The sequence below is a fragment of the Pezoporus occidentalis genome, unplaced genomic scaffold (assembly GCF_034315485.1).
Source record: "Pezoporus occidentalis ecotype Australia unplaced genomic scaffold, CSIRO_AGI_Poc_V1 ctg105, whole genome shotgun sequence".
Lineage (NCBI taxonomy): Eukaryota > Metazoa > Chordata > Aves > Psittaciformes > Psittacidae > Pezoporus > Pezoporus occidentalis.
Window position 1 is genome coordinate 2,353,119 of NW_026912832.1, and position 13,096 is coordinate 2,366,214.

The 13,096-nt window shown below is 40.9% G+C and overlaps 1 protein-coding gene across 8 annotated transcripts in view; it reads left to right on the plus strand.

Annotated features, from left to right (window-relative positions):
* Window positions 1–13,096, plus strand: part of MCF2L (MCF.2 cell line derived transforming sequence like) — a 155,788-nt gene that overhangs the window by 39,414 nt on the left and 103,278 nt on the right. Inside the window, exon 1 of one of the 8 annotated variants that reach the window (XM_062619748.1) lies at window positions 8,999–9,141. The exons of the other annotated variants lie outside the window; for them this stretch is intronic. The gene's annotated coding sequence lies outside the window, so the exon portion shown is untranslated. Of the gene's footprint in view, window positions 1–8,998; window positions 9,142–13,096 lie in introns of those variants that run through there. 8 annotated transcript variants of the gene reach the window in all.

Here is a 13,096-nt window from a genome sequence, read left to right on the forward strand (position 1 = left end):
TTAGTACGTTACTTTTTCTGCTCCCTTTACATTGTTGCTGTAGTTTTTCAGAGATAAGGTAGATTTTAGTAACATATGGTAGAATTGGTTGGAACTGTGGGAACCTTTTCTTCCTGAATTGAAGAAGGAGCTTCCAGCCTGGGAGCAAGTTGCCTGGTTTGCCTGTCTCTCAGCTGTGCAGATGTAGGTACACTGTGACCTTCACATAAGACGCCTGCAGCTCTCAGTGCTGTTTTCACACTTGCCAGCAGGCTCTGACTGCGTGCTGATACTTAGTTTGTTAAACTTGTGTATTTTTCCAAAAAAAGCAATTGTTACTCTACTGCCAAATTCATGTTCGTGTGGTTTAGCTGGTTCTTCTCCTCCCCCTTTTCTTTCTCTCTGTAATTCCTGTGTTCCCAAGACAAAGGTACCTTTTTTCCTACAACCAGTGGTTGTATTTATAGGTGACGGTTTCCATTTTTTTTTTTTTCCCCCTTTTTCTTTATTTTTCCCTTGTTCCTTTCAGGTTGTTTAGATCATTTCTCTGTTACTGACTCCCATTCCTGGGCTATATTCTCTGTCCTTGGGTCAAATTAGCTGCTGTCTGGCTGTCTTTCTGTTGTCTCAGAAACTTTTAGTAAGCAGAGATTTCTTTAACAACCCAAGATCATGTGCAAGATTTTTCCAAGCCCATTTTTCTAGCTTCCTGCTCTGGAGTAATTGAAATGCAAAGGTTTCCCTGGCTGCCTCATAGTACAGCTCTCCACCTTCAGGCATCAAGGGATGAATTTTTTCCATTGTAGGACCCTTATTCCTCTTCCTTCACTTGCTCTTCTGAACGATACCGCAGGTAGGCTGAGATTTATCTCAGGTAGTTTTAAGCATCTAAATCAGAAGAGAAATTCCCCTCAAATCCGTGTGTGCTGAAAAGAGAGAAGGGGGCACGTGCAGAAAGGAAGTCCTTCTGCCTTCTGAGGTGCACTTTTTCCCTTGACCAGGAGGGGGAAGCTGGAAGCCTGGAGTATCTCAACTCCTAATCTAGCATCTCCCTAACGCCTGAAGTTAGGTATGGTAAATCTGAGTTTATCTGCCGTCTTCTGCTGTTCTACCACAACAGCCTTTCCACCTCTGGATGCTTTCCCGCCAGCAAGTCCCCTGCGTCAGTCACCACCAGCACTTTCCTCAGTGGTCCTCCTGCTCCCTCTGCTTTGACTAGAGTTCTGGTTTGCTCCCATGGTAAATTACTGATCTGTCATCCTTACTCTCTCTTGAATGTTTGATCCTTTCACTGGATCCCCTGAGTGCCTTACACTGCTACATTTTACAAATCCGGACAGCTTCCTCTGGCAGAGTTTTGATTATTTCTTCTCTTGCTCACCTTCACTTTATCCTCCAACACATTTCAGATACATTATCTTCTGCTTCTGGATATATTTAGTGATTAAGATCATAAAAATAATATTTTTTATTTTAGAATTATCATCCTTTTCTATTCCTTCTCTGACTCCTGCTCCACATTTCAAAATAAGCTTGTACCCTGCCCCCTTCCAGACTCAAGAAGTTGCTCCCATGGCATCTTCCTTCATTTTTTTTTCCCCACATATACTCCTTAGCCATCCCAGTCACTTCCCTTCTATCAAAAGAGCTTGCTGGACTTGAATGACCAGCCTATTGCTTTCCTTGTGTTCATATAAATCCTTAAAAGAAGGTGGAAGTGATCTAAGGAAATTCCCTATTTATGCCTAAATTTTTTTTTGTTTGGTTTTGGTTTTGGTTTTGTTTGGGTTTTTTTTTTTTATTAAAGTTACAGGTTGTTTCTGAAAAAAAAAAAAAATATCCTGGTTTTGTCTGTGCTTATTTTTTTGACGGATAATTGCATCATTTCTGTTCATTTGGCCATAGTTTTTACTTTTCTTTCTGTCTTTCAGTTCTTGCTGTATTAAATTAGACCCTCTTCCGCAGATTGCTTTTTATGGAGATTGCTTTTTATGGGTGGAACTTCCCCTGGCAGTGCATCAGTAGCTCTGAGGTCAAAGCCTCAGCTTATAAATGGTTCTGGTGTGGGACCTCATACATTGTCCATATTCCTATAATTCCCTGTGCCATGGGTTTTCTGTTTAGGACTCCATTTGCTCTGACTGATACAGAAACAGCATTAAGGCGCCTGCTCTTTCTGTCAGTTGCTACTCAGGTTTGCATCAGCACTGAGCTTGGAAACCTTTCAATGACGGTGTTGTCCAATTCATGCAGGCCCTACGAATCTGACAATCCCAGCCTTAAGGGATTGTCAATCCTCACAAATGATTACTTTCCACTTTGGAAAGGTGCCACTATTACAGCTACCATCTGTTTCCTTTCTTTGAACAAAATTATAGCACTCTGCAAAAAGAAGAAACATCTGCAAATCAAAGAAGATAAACATGTCAGTAGTTCCTTAGTAAATATGATTGCAGTGCTAGTATTTTATGTACAGGTGGCATTCCTTAGCCATTTCAGCTTCAGTCAGTTTTCAGTAGCTCCAGATTTTCTGTCATATTCACAATTTGGGCTGAAACTTTACACTTTATTTCCTGTTTTTTTTTATTTTGACAGGCAGGCTTTTGAGGTTTTGAAGGCTGGCTCAGCTGTCTTGACAACTTAGGAACAGATGTAAGAGGAATGGACTCACATACTGCTTCCAAGTGCCCAACATCAACTGGAAAGAGCTGGCTTACCACAAGTAGTACTGGGGCTACCCTCAGGAACACTGAAGGGACATTACAAAGTTGTGGGTAGCTGGAAGGACTTGTTCTGTGTGTCCTCCCCATTCCTAGTCTCTTGTGAGCTTTCCTGGTCTTTCTTACCCTTGTAGCATCTGTCATTTGTTCACTTCATTTTCCAGGATCCCAAAAAATCTTTCTGCAGGTGGCAGAATACTTTGTACACATGTGTTAATTTGGCAGGCAGGCAGGTCTGAGCATGAAGGGCATTAAAGTACTACTTGGCAGCTTTGTCAACGTTCTATGTAGCTGGTAGAGTTGAAGAGAACCAGTTGAGAGCTCTGAAATCCGAAGGTTGTTAGGACTTCTGCTGTGCTCAGGTGGCATATAACGATAATGTGGGATGCCTCTGCCTAGCACTAGCTTGCTGGCCCTTCATTTCAGCCTTCCTGACCCCATTTGAACCTCACCATGAAAGATGCCTCCAATTTCCCAGGCCAGAGGGTAAAGGTCAGGCATGCTGCTCCTGTCATGAGGTTTAAAATTTGAAGAATAAGGGTGGGAGCTGCAGTTAACAGACACAATTAAGCAATTAGGAGTGGAATGCTCATGTTTTCTATGCATATGCACTGTTCCGTGTGCACCTGCATGGCTTCCATTTCTTAGTATGTTCTAATATACTAAGGGCTAACTCAAAATATTTTACTGCTGAAATAGTAGATCTAATGAAACTGGTGGAAGTAAGGCTCAGCTTTGGCAGCAGTCTTGTTAAAGAGAGCTGCCTTTCTGGTAATCTGAGGAAAAAAATTGATTGGCATTAAGGTTGATTAGATTTTATTTTTAACCAAACGGTTGTCACTCTAAAATTGCATTCCAAAACATTTCAGCACAAGGGGGTTTCTTTCTTCACATACAATGGGGGAAAAAGAAATAACAAAAATACCCACTTCACGTTATAGCTGTGTGCACTTTGTTTTGGGACTGTCAGTGACCTTTGTTATCATAACATCTACCCCTGTCTTTCACTTATTTTAATGGCAGCTGCTGAACTCCAACAGGAAAATTGCAACCTCTTCTGTTGTCTTTCAAGACACAAACAGGAGATAGGGGCAAAATAGGCATTAAACAGTAAATGATGATGCACTAAGAATGGCTTTTCAGAGGACTGCAGGATGCATAACTGTCAGTCTCCCATTCAGTCTATGGACCTTGGGTATATTTAAGTATAACTTAAGTCTTGTAGAGCCAGAAAAGCCCTGGCTGGACTCGTGTACTTAGTGATATGAAAGAAGAAAAAAAGCCTGTTACTTTGATGCATTTTTTGTTACGACAGTGACTCAGAATACTTTCTTGGCAAGAGTGCCTGGCACAGCTGCCTGCCACACTTACACCCGCAGAGAGCCAAGCCTGCAAGATTACCTCTTGCATATCAAGTAACAGGGAAATTCTATAGAAAAGGAGCAGCACAACGCAGGGACACCAAGATGGGTGTGATATGTAACACAGACTGCGTTGTCTTCAAGGTGTTTAATCTAAGCTGCTGTGTTGAGCAAAGCCAGGGAGCAGGAGGCATTTGGGTCACTCGCCTTTTCCTTTAACAAAGGAGATCAAGCAAGCTACTTGGGATTTTGTTGTTCCTGAGTCAGCCCAACAGCTTTGTAAGGTTTTCAGTATCTGAAACATTTCAGATGGAAGTTTAATCCTGCTGTTTTACAGTATGTGACAAAGCCACTTTAATTTTCTTTCACTGCTTCTTTGGTCTTGTCCTACCAGCCAGACATGCTGTTATTTCACACAGATAGAGCATGATCTTTAATGCTTTTATATGGATTAATCATTTGTAGGTCTCTTGAGGTAAACCTGCAATACTATGTTAGCTATTTTCACCTCACTTTAGATTCTCCAGTTATCCCCATAGCTGCACAGCTTGAGCATGAGCCACCTGGCTCAACGCATGTGGGAATGTAGGCTTTGTGATTGAGGCAAACTGTCTGGTAGTCCACCCTTTAATATTGCCTTTAACAGCACTGTGGGTACAGCCAACACAAGCCTTGTGGAACAGTCAACGTAAGCACCCGGTGCTGGGCATAGGTAAAGACAGGATAGTCATCTTGGAGATTAACTTGCTGCACAGTCTGGGCAGCTTCAGACAATAGATCCCTTCGCTTACAGCAATCTTGGGGGTTAGTTATATCCTCAGTTTGTCGGTGTTTTTGTGGCTTTGGAGGTTTTGTACTAATGCTTTGAGTTTCTTGATGATTGACAGGAAGTGCTATTTGAGTTGTGGTGTACCAACAGCTGGCAGTTGGGCTTTCTGCATGGTTCTCTGAGGCAGAAGGAAGTCAGGCATCCTGTGCTACGATGGAGAGATGTCAAATTTGGTCACACAAAAGGTGGAACTGGCTGCAAGTTTCAGCATGAGAATAAGCTGAAACTGAGAAGCCTTGTGATACCCATCCCCAAACGTTTCTATCTGCATGTGAAGACTGATGGTGTTTGAAGTTGGGAGAAGCCAGTGTGATGGGGCCTTAGGCAGTTAAATTCCTTTGAGGACACAGGGGAAGGCAGCTTTGTGACACAATGTGGTGCTCAAATTGTGGCAAGCTGATACAGCACAGTGCAGCATGTTACTGCCAGGTTTTGAGGATATAGGTATGTAATGCAGATTGGCAGCAGACTGTCGCCTTAATTTTGCTACTCTGGGCAAGTAGCTATTTGGCAAGTTGAGGACCACACTGCTGTGCAGTAGGTAGGCTCTTGTTTTCCACCTGTGCTGTTGCTTCAGATGTGTAAGCGCTGTCCCCCTTCCTGTGCTTGAGGCATTTGCTAAGTGCTGGTCTTACTAGAAGCCTTTCTGTCTTCAGCACTTTGTACACCAGGCTGAAAATTTGCACCAAGAAGTGACTGTCCTAATTCTTTTATAGCCTCAATTCTTGCTGGGCCAGAAATGTATCTTCCTTTTCTTTCAACTCCTGCTTATAGCCTGATGAACTTTTAGGGAGGGTAGCTTTGCATATGAAATGACAGAATAGTTGATATAAACAGAAAATAATGAGAATACACATAGCTGATTTTAAAAATTACTCTTCAGGCTACAACCTTTGTTATTAAATACATCAAACAATAAGTCACAGCCTTTCTTTAAATAGTCCTGTGTGTGGCTTCTGGGCTGAACAAAGTGCTTTCCTTTGGTCAGTATTTTGTCCTGGGCTTCTGGTTGTTGCTCTGAGTTACCCTGTGTGAATTAGTTGCTTGGTCCAACTTACCTCATGTCACACACCTGTGTTTTAACAGTGGCTTTGCAAATCCAGCCTTGCATCAGCCACACTAAATGAACCAGCCTGTTGTGTGACTCATCCATTTCCTCTTTCCGTGTTTACCTTGTATGCGTTACCACAGGTATGAGGCCTCGTGAAGCAGCTGCTGTGGAAAAGCCCTGCCAAGCTATGGCTCTGTATCCTGCTGCCACTGAGTATCTGTAATTGAATTGATTATTCCCTATTTCCATTATTTCAGCATTTTCAATTTTCAGATTTACTACAGTGAAGATTGAGGGCCATTTGATGAATTCATGTGGTGAGTTGAAAACTAAGAGTGGGTTTGTCCAATTCCCTGCCTGCCTTTGAGAAGTGCCTGAACTCTCAAGGCAGGCGCCTGGTGTGCAGCAGGGCAAAACTTATCTGGCTAGTCCTCTCTCGCTGCTGTAAAGGGTGCACTGGTCTCCCCACACACTGGGTAATTCTTCTGCTGGGTCTTGCTTTCAGCTTCCAGTTGAGTCTGTAACTTGGTTTTTATTACCCAACAGATTGTTAACAAAGGCAGCTCGATGCTTTGTTTACTTAGTATTTCACTTTTTTTGATGCGCTTTAGTCAGATATTCAGCATATTTGTTGTGGTAAAGTACATTTATATAAAATGGTCTATTCTTGTAAAAATACTTCAGAAAAAAAAAACAAAAGCTCCCACACAAACATTCAGTGAAAGAAGGTAGAGATAAAAAAAAAAAAAACAAAACATTTGTGTTTGAGGAAGAGATTTTTCCACCTTACTTTGAGAACTATTGGCAGTGGAAGAAAAGAAGGAGAAAGATGGGGTAAAGAAGCAAAACAGGTATGTTTAGTTGTGCAGCTTGGATGAGAATGGAAAGCTGGCAGAAATGAGGTGGTGTAAAAAGATTTTCTGGATGTTTTTCTCACAGTCATTTAGTAGGACTTGAATCTAGTGCCCCCCAAATACAGTGTCTGAGACACATTAGCTTTATGTTTAATAGTTGCAATGGAATATGACCTACATAAATGGAATTACAAAAGTGATGAAAGTTCATCATAATTACTTAATTCATGTTTGAACAGATGCCAGGCTCATTTATGAAGTAAAGGTAAGAAAAAATATAACACATAGCATTCTCAGCTTTCCAATTGTATATTTTATTAATTTCATTTGTTCAGCCTCTTCAGTGTTTCTTTCCCCCAGTTCACGCTGTACTTGCCTTTCACGGACACTGTAATCTGCTTCTGACTTCAGTGCCATCACTTGTTTCACAGTCAGTTCCTTCGAAAAGAGTATACCTCCATTTCTTTGAGAGCACATAGCCCAGAACAGAAGATGGATATTAATAGAAACAGCATTTCTCTGTTGTTGTGTCAAGACAGAAGATGAAGTATTTCTATGTGGCAGGTGGAGGTGTTTTTCAAAGCAATTGTTTACATTTTTTAAGATCTAAGAGGGCCTTAAAAGGGTCTGGTAACAGCTGGATGGCACAGAGGGCTGCCACACATTTTGTGTCAGGAGAGTGAAGGTATGCATGAAGCACTATGCTGGTAATTTTGCGCAGTGTGCTTAGCAGTTATCTAAGTAAAAATAGTACTGACAGCTCCCATTCAGCCTTCAGAGAATAGGGAACAAACTTTTCTGCATCCTACCACCTGCCTTTTAAAACATGGAAACAGATAATTACTCTGGACTTTATTTGACATTATTTTTAAACACCCTCTCACTCCCCCACAATGGTTCTTTTAGGGTAGTGGTTTAGGACTGAATTCAGTAAAGACTCTGCCAGACATTTATATGATGCTGCAGGGAACCCTTATCAGAGCTGATGAGAACAGGCAGGATATGAATTTTTATCCCCTGAGGTGGGTGAGAGTTTAGGGAGATCTGAGAGTAGTTTGAAGGGAAATACAGGTATTTGAGACAGTCTTAATGTGCGCCTGCCAAGGCAGGAAGGGATCTGGGTGTTACCATTTGGCACTCACATCATGGAGAAGCCCCTCCTATTCCCCCATGTTCCCTCGGGAGTTCCTCTCTCATTCTTTCCCACCAAGTAGCTCCTGACCTTTTGCACGTGGGCACTGCCTGAGCTGTGGTGTGGCTGGTGGCTCTCTGGTGTGTGTCCTGCCTGAGAAGGAAAGCAGGAGAAGGCGGTGATACGAGAGAGAGGAGCTTTCCCACTCACTCAGTATCTCCATCATCCTGGACTGGCAGCCTTGCTGGTTTGACAACCAGTCTGCAAGGTTCTGTGACATGTGGGATGTATGATGCATGGCTGGTATAGTGGGTTAGCCCTATGACATTAAATAGGATCAAATGCAGGATATAGTATTCAGGTTTAAAGATTCACAAGGAAGAAAAAGAAGCAAGATAACTTATATACTCACTGTCTACTTTTTCCTAACCGTTCTGTTTCCTGCTCCGGGCAGCAGATCAGGTGCTGATCAGTGGGGCAGTCATGTGGGGATTATCTTTGTTCAATAGCCTCTGTGGGGCTGCCCCCTGCAGACCCTGCCACATTGCCTGTCTGGGGCTATGTGGGCCACCCTGCCTGTCAGGAGCCCTTTGTCCCATTGAGCTCAGAGAGCTCCACACACTGCTGCACTGGCTGCTGTTTACTGGAGTGTGAAGTTTTCAGGAAGAAATTATTAGAAGTATCAGGTTTAATTTTATAACATCATTAATACTGAAGATCTCAGCCTTTGAAAATTACTATTGCTTTCACAAAATACTTAGGAGGAAAAAAAGCTTAGTTTGAATTATTTGTGCCTTCAGAAAGGAATTTTTTGAGGGTCAAAGCTTGTAGTGTTGCTGATAACGCATTAGGCAATGAATTGGTAAGTTATTAAGCTATGATTAAATGAATGCGTGTTTGTTTTAAAGGCTAGTCATCTGCTCTGCTCTATTTTTGTTACTGGGTATGGCACCGCACAGCATGCCAAGCCCTTTGCAGATGAGCTATACTGCACTCGACAGCTCCCTGCCTCAAGTAACTTGTTATCTGTATTCAACACAGCAAAAAAAGGAAACGTCAGACAAGTGTGGTGGAATTGGAGGGAGAAACATTCCTGGCAAGAAATAAGGTCAGACCCATCACTGCACAGTGTCATCAGTGGCCTTAAGCAGTTTTTCTAGCTATGCCTGCTCTTACTTTGGAAGAATAAGGGGTGCGTGCCCACCATATCTTTTGGCAAGTCTGGTCCTCTGCTTGTTGAGGAGTGAGTCCTGTTGTGGTTCCTGCCCAGCTCAGTTGCCTGGGTTTCCTTTCCTAGGGATAGGGTGGGATGGGAGGCAACAGGGCAAGGGATGGTTTGGCACTTGTGTGTCTCTCCCTCCAATAAAGTCAGGCTATGGCTAGGGTGGGAGCCTGGGGAAACAGCAATCACCCTTGTGTTGTCTCGTCCAGAGGTAGCCTGTGTGGCCTCTGGGTGATTATGACTGTAGGTAACTGTAGGTAAACCAGGATATCCAGGGCTGTTACCTAGTCTTGTTCTTCATGTTCTTCGCCTCAGTTGCTTCTATCAGTAAGCAACTGAATTATGTTATGAACAGTGAGATAAGAAATAACAATTTTGCTCAATGTTTCAGTTTTCATCTTTGTAAGGGTTGGGTTTTGTTTTTGTTGGGATTGGTTTTTTTTTTGAGAAATTGTTTGGAAATGACATAAAACTTCACATTTCACAATGATTAATGCAGAATTGTGGCTTTGTACATTGTAGAGTCAACATTTGGTTAGCTTGTTAGGCTCTGACAGATGTTGATGGTTGGTCAACAAAACTGCAGTATCCCAAAACAAAAGTTCCTAATGTCAAGCAGTAGTTTGACTGCTAGCAATAAACGACATTATTGCTACCTAATAAATCAGGCCACTTGAAATGAAAATAGAACCCAAACCCCAAACTAACCATTTTTAGTAAAGTTTTTGATTTCTGAAGCTTTCTGAAGAGTTGATTCAAAAACATTTTGCAAGAACCTCCTTTGCCCCATTTGCCCTCAGTATGTGGATTAAAATGCTTTCTTTATTACAGCTTTAGCCATGTTTGTAATGAGAAGGCAGTTTTCTGCCAAAGCTAACAGCAAAAAAGAAGAAAGCAAATGTCAATGATTTTTTTTTTTTATTATAATATGGTTTATAATTAAAAGCAAAATTTCAACCAACTGATGAGAAATGTTAATTGGAAAAAAACTTTTTTTTTTTTTTTTTGGCAGGGGCAAAAATAATTTCATGTAGCAAAAATAAAATCAGTTAAAAATGCTGGAAATTTATGACTAGTAGTAATTAGCAAAATGGTATTGTTGAAGTAAAGGAGACTTTAATATTCTTGTGACTGCAAATATAATGTGTATTTTATTTCTAGACACCATATTCAGAATCATGTAAGCCTGTGAAAAAGAGGCTATCTTATATTGTAAAAATAGCATAAAATGCATCTGAATAATCAAATTATTATCTGAAATTGTTCTTTCTTTAAATTCTGAAAACAGGCTAGACACATTAGACTTTGCTGGAAAAAGAAATAAATCATGATCCTATCAGAAGACAGCTCACAGAGACAGCATAATAAGTTATGGAAAGAACCTGATTTTCTTTTATAAAACTGTCAGGATGCATGATTGAAAAACTATAGCATACTCAAAGTAATGGAAGTGCTTGCATGCTGAAATAATTGCCCAACACTGTTCAATTCAAAAGTTGTTCAGTTGGGAAGATTATCCTGTATGAAAAATCAGCTCCATTTCGTAGTTAGAGGCTATATATTCTTTTTGGCCTGTTGTAATGTAATTTTTGCTTGCATTATCTGGCTATCAGTTGTCTCAGCAAGAACAATTAATAACTTACATACGACTTTGTACTTTCTTAAAAAAATGTTAGGATTGGACGTACCTTTTCATGAGTGCAAGTGTGGTATTACACTGTACTTGATTGTGAATATTCGGAATATTGGAAAATAATGGCCTCATTTGGCTTTATGCAGATGAAGTTTGCTCTTTTGGAACTCTTGGCCTTATGATCCATTTACATTTATTGTGAAATACCTTCCCAGCCTACCCCTAGATAACATGACAGAGGTGTGGAAGGAGCTCTACTAGTGCCAAAACACTAGTGAATGCTCTGACTGATTGCAGCATAGAGAAAAGATGCTTCCGTAAGCACATCAGTTCTCTTAGCCCTGATTCCATTTAATTGAGGTATTCATAGAATCATGGAGAGAAGTGTGCTTACTGTCATATTTGTAAGCAGCCCTGCCTCACCCTATGGTTGGTTGAGCTGATACCAGGGCAGCAGTGGGCACACATGGCTATGGCTGGCACTGGAGAATCAGGGATGGGGTAGGACTGTCCCTTCACTAGTGCTCTGCAGTTGATTCAGAGGAGAATGGTGAAGCTCTGTGACCATCTCCCATAATTTCTGTTTCCTGAGTGACTGAGTCAAGTGCAGTCATCTCGTTAGAAGTTTACTTGTCTTAGTTAACCTCAAATCTGAAATGGGTATTTCATGGTAGAATATTATGGATGCTGATTCGTTGGCTGGCAAAGCAGAGATATGTTTCTTGATCTGTTTGTTACAGCACTTGATTTCTGCAGAAATCTGCATGGATCCACTGCCCATTAAAGCCAGTTTCTGGACTGATGTAATGCATGCCTCTGTCAGGGTTCAAATTAATTAATTTTGAGCTTACCAAATATCTTGATGCTCATTTCAGTGGGTGTAGTGTCAGGTTTAGTCTTCCATGCTGCTTGAATTAGAAAGACGTGACATTTCTGCTCATTCTCTCACCTGCCTGTAGCTGAAGACTACTGCCCTTTAAGATGTGATATCTTACTCTGTTTTTACACAAAATATAATTTCATGGCTGTAAAAGGTAGCAAAAATTACATTTTATATGGCACCACTTATCCTAACTATTTTGAAAAATTCTTCACACCTTTTAAACAAGTATGTTTAAAACACACCTGGTGTTCTTTCTACTGGTGACAGGAGGCAGAGGTTTGCATGAGGGGAAGGAGTAAGTTCCTGGGTTTCTGTGGCAAGCCCTGAGGCTGGGCATGCTTTCCTCTCACTGTTGTTACAACACAGCTTACGAGCTCTACACATTTTATGGGTAGGAAGCTACCTTATGGGTATGGTGGAGCTTGTATCAGACGCTCCAAGGAGTTCCTGCTGAACTTAAACCCAATGACAAGCCATAACAGTTTCTGAAAACCAGAGGGTAGAAGGATATTAATACAGTGGGGATAAGAGTTGTGGCTATTTGTCAGGACATAGAGGAAGCAGACCCTAAATATTGACTGCTGTAAAGGATTGCATCACCCGGTGCCTAGCAATAATGACTACTTTCCGAAGTCCTTTGTTAGAGGGGGCCCCTATCAGAAAAGAAAGGAGATCTTGTTCAGCCAATCCTTTAATGACTATGTCTGTCTGTATGCATTTGGGGGAAAGAGAGGGTCATATAGCCAGATGAATTTTAACAGAAGGTCTTTGTGTAAAGTATGTGGGCATTAAGAAAGAAATATCTTTTAAATCAGTTCTCAAGAAAAAAGTGAAATTACAGGGAAAAAGAGCGATATTTTGTTCTGTATCGTGGTTACTTTGTAGTAAATATTCAGAAGATGGTACTTCAAACTTGTCTCCATCTTTTCAAACCTATTTCTGGTTAAATTTTGATTGAAAGAGGTTGTTCAGCTGCATGTGTAAGACAGTAAATACATTTAGAAAGGGTGAATTATGAGGAATTCTGTTCACTGACTTGTCTTCATCATGTGTAGAGGTTATTTGGAGTTATAAAAATTCAAGAGTTTAATATTTCTTAGCTCTTTATTTCTCAGAGCACCAAAATGAGAAGCCATAGTCCTTCATTTACGGAAACTGAATAGCATTGGTAATTGGATGCTTGAAGATTTAGGATTTGTTTGCTGTTTTGTAGCACTGTCATATAAATGAATTCATGTAGTCATATAAAATTCATATAAATCTGTATAAACTAATTTATAATTTATTCTCCTATTCTGTGATGACCTGGTCAGCTGCCAGCATTTGAAAGTTCTGCACATTTGTGATTTATACAATTCCATCCTGCTAAAACATGGAGCAGGTTTTTAATTGCCTTTCTTGAAAAATTCTGCCAACAGGGAAATATAGACTC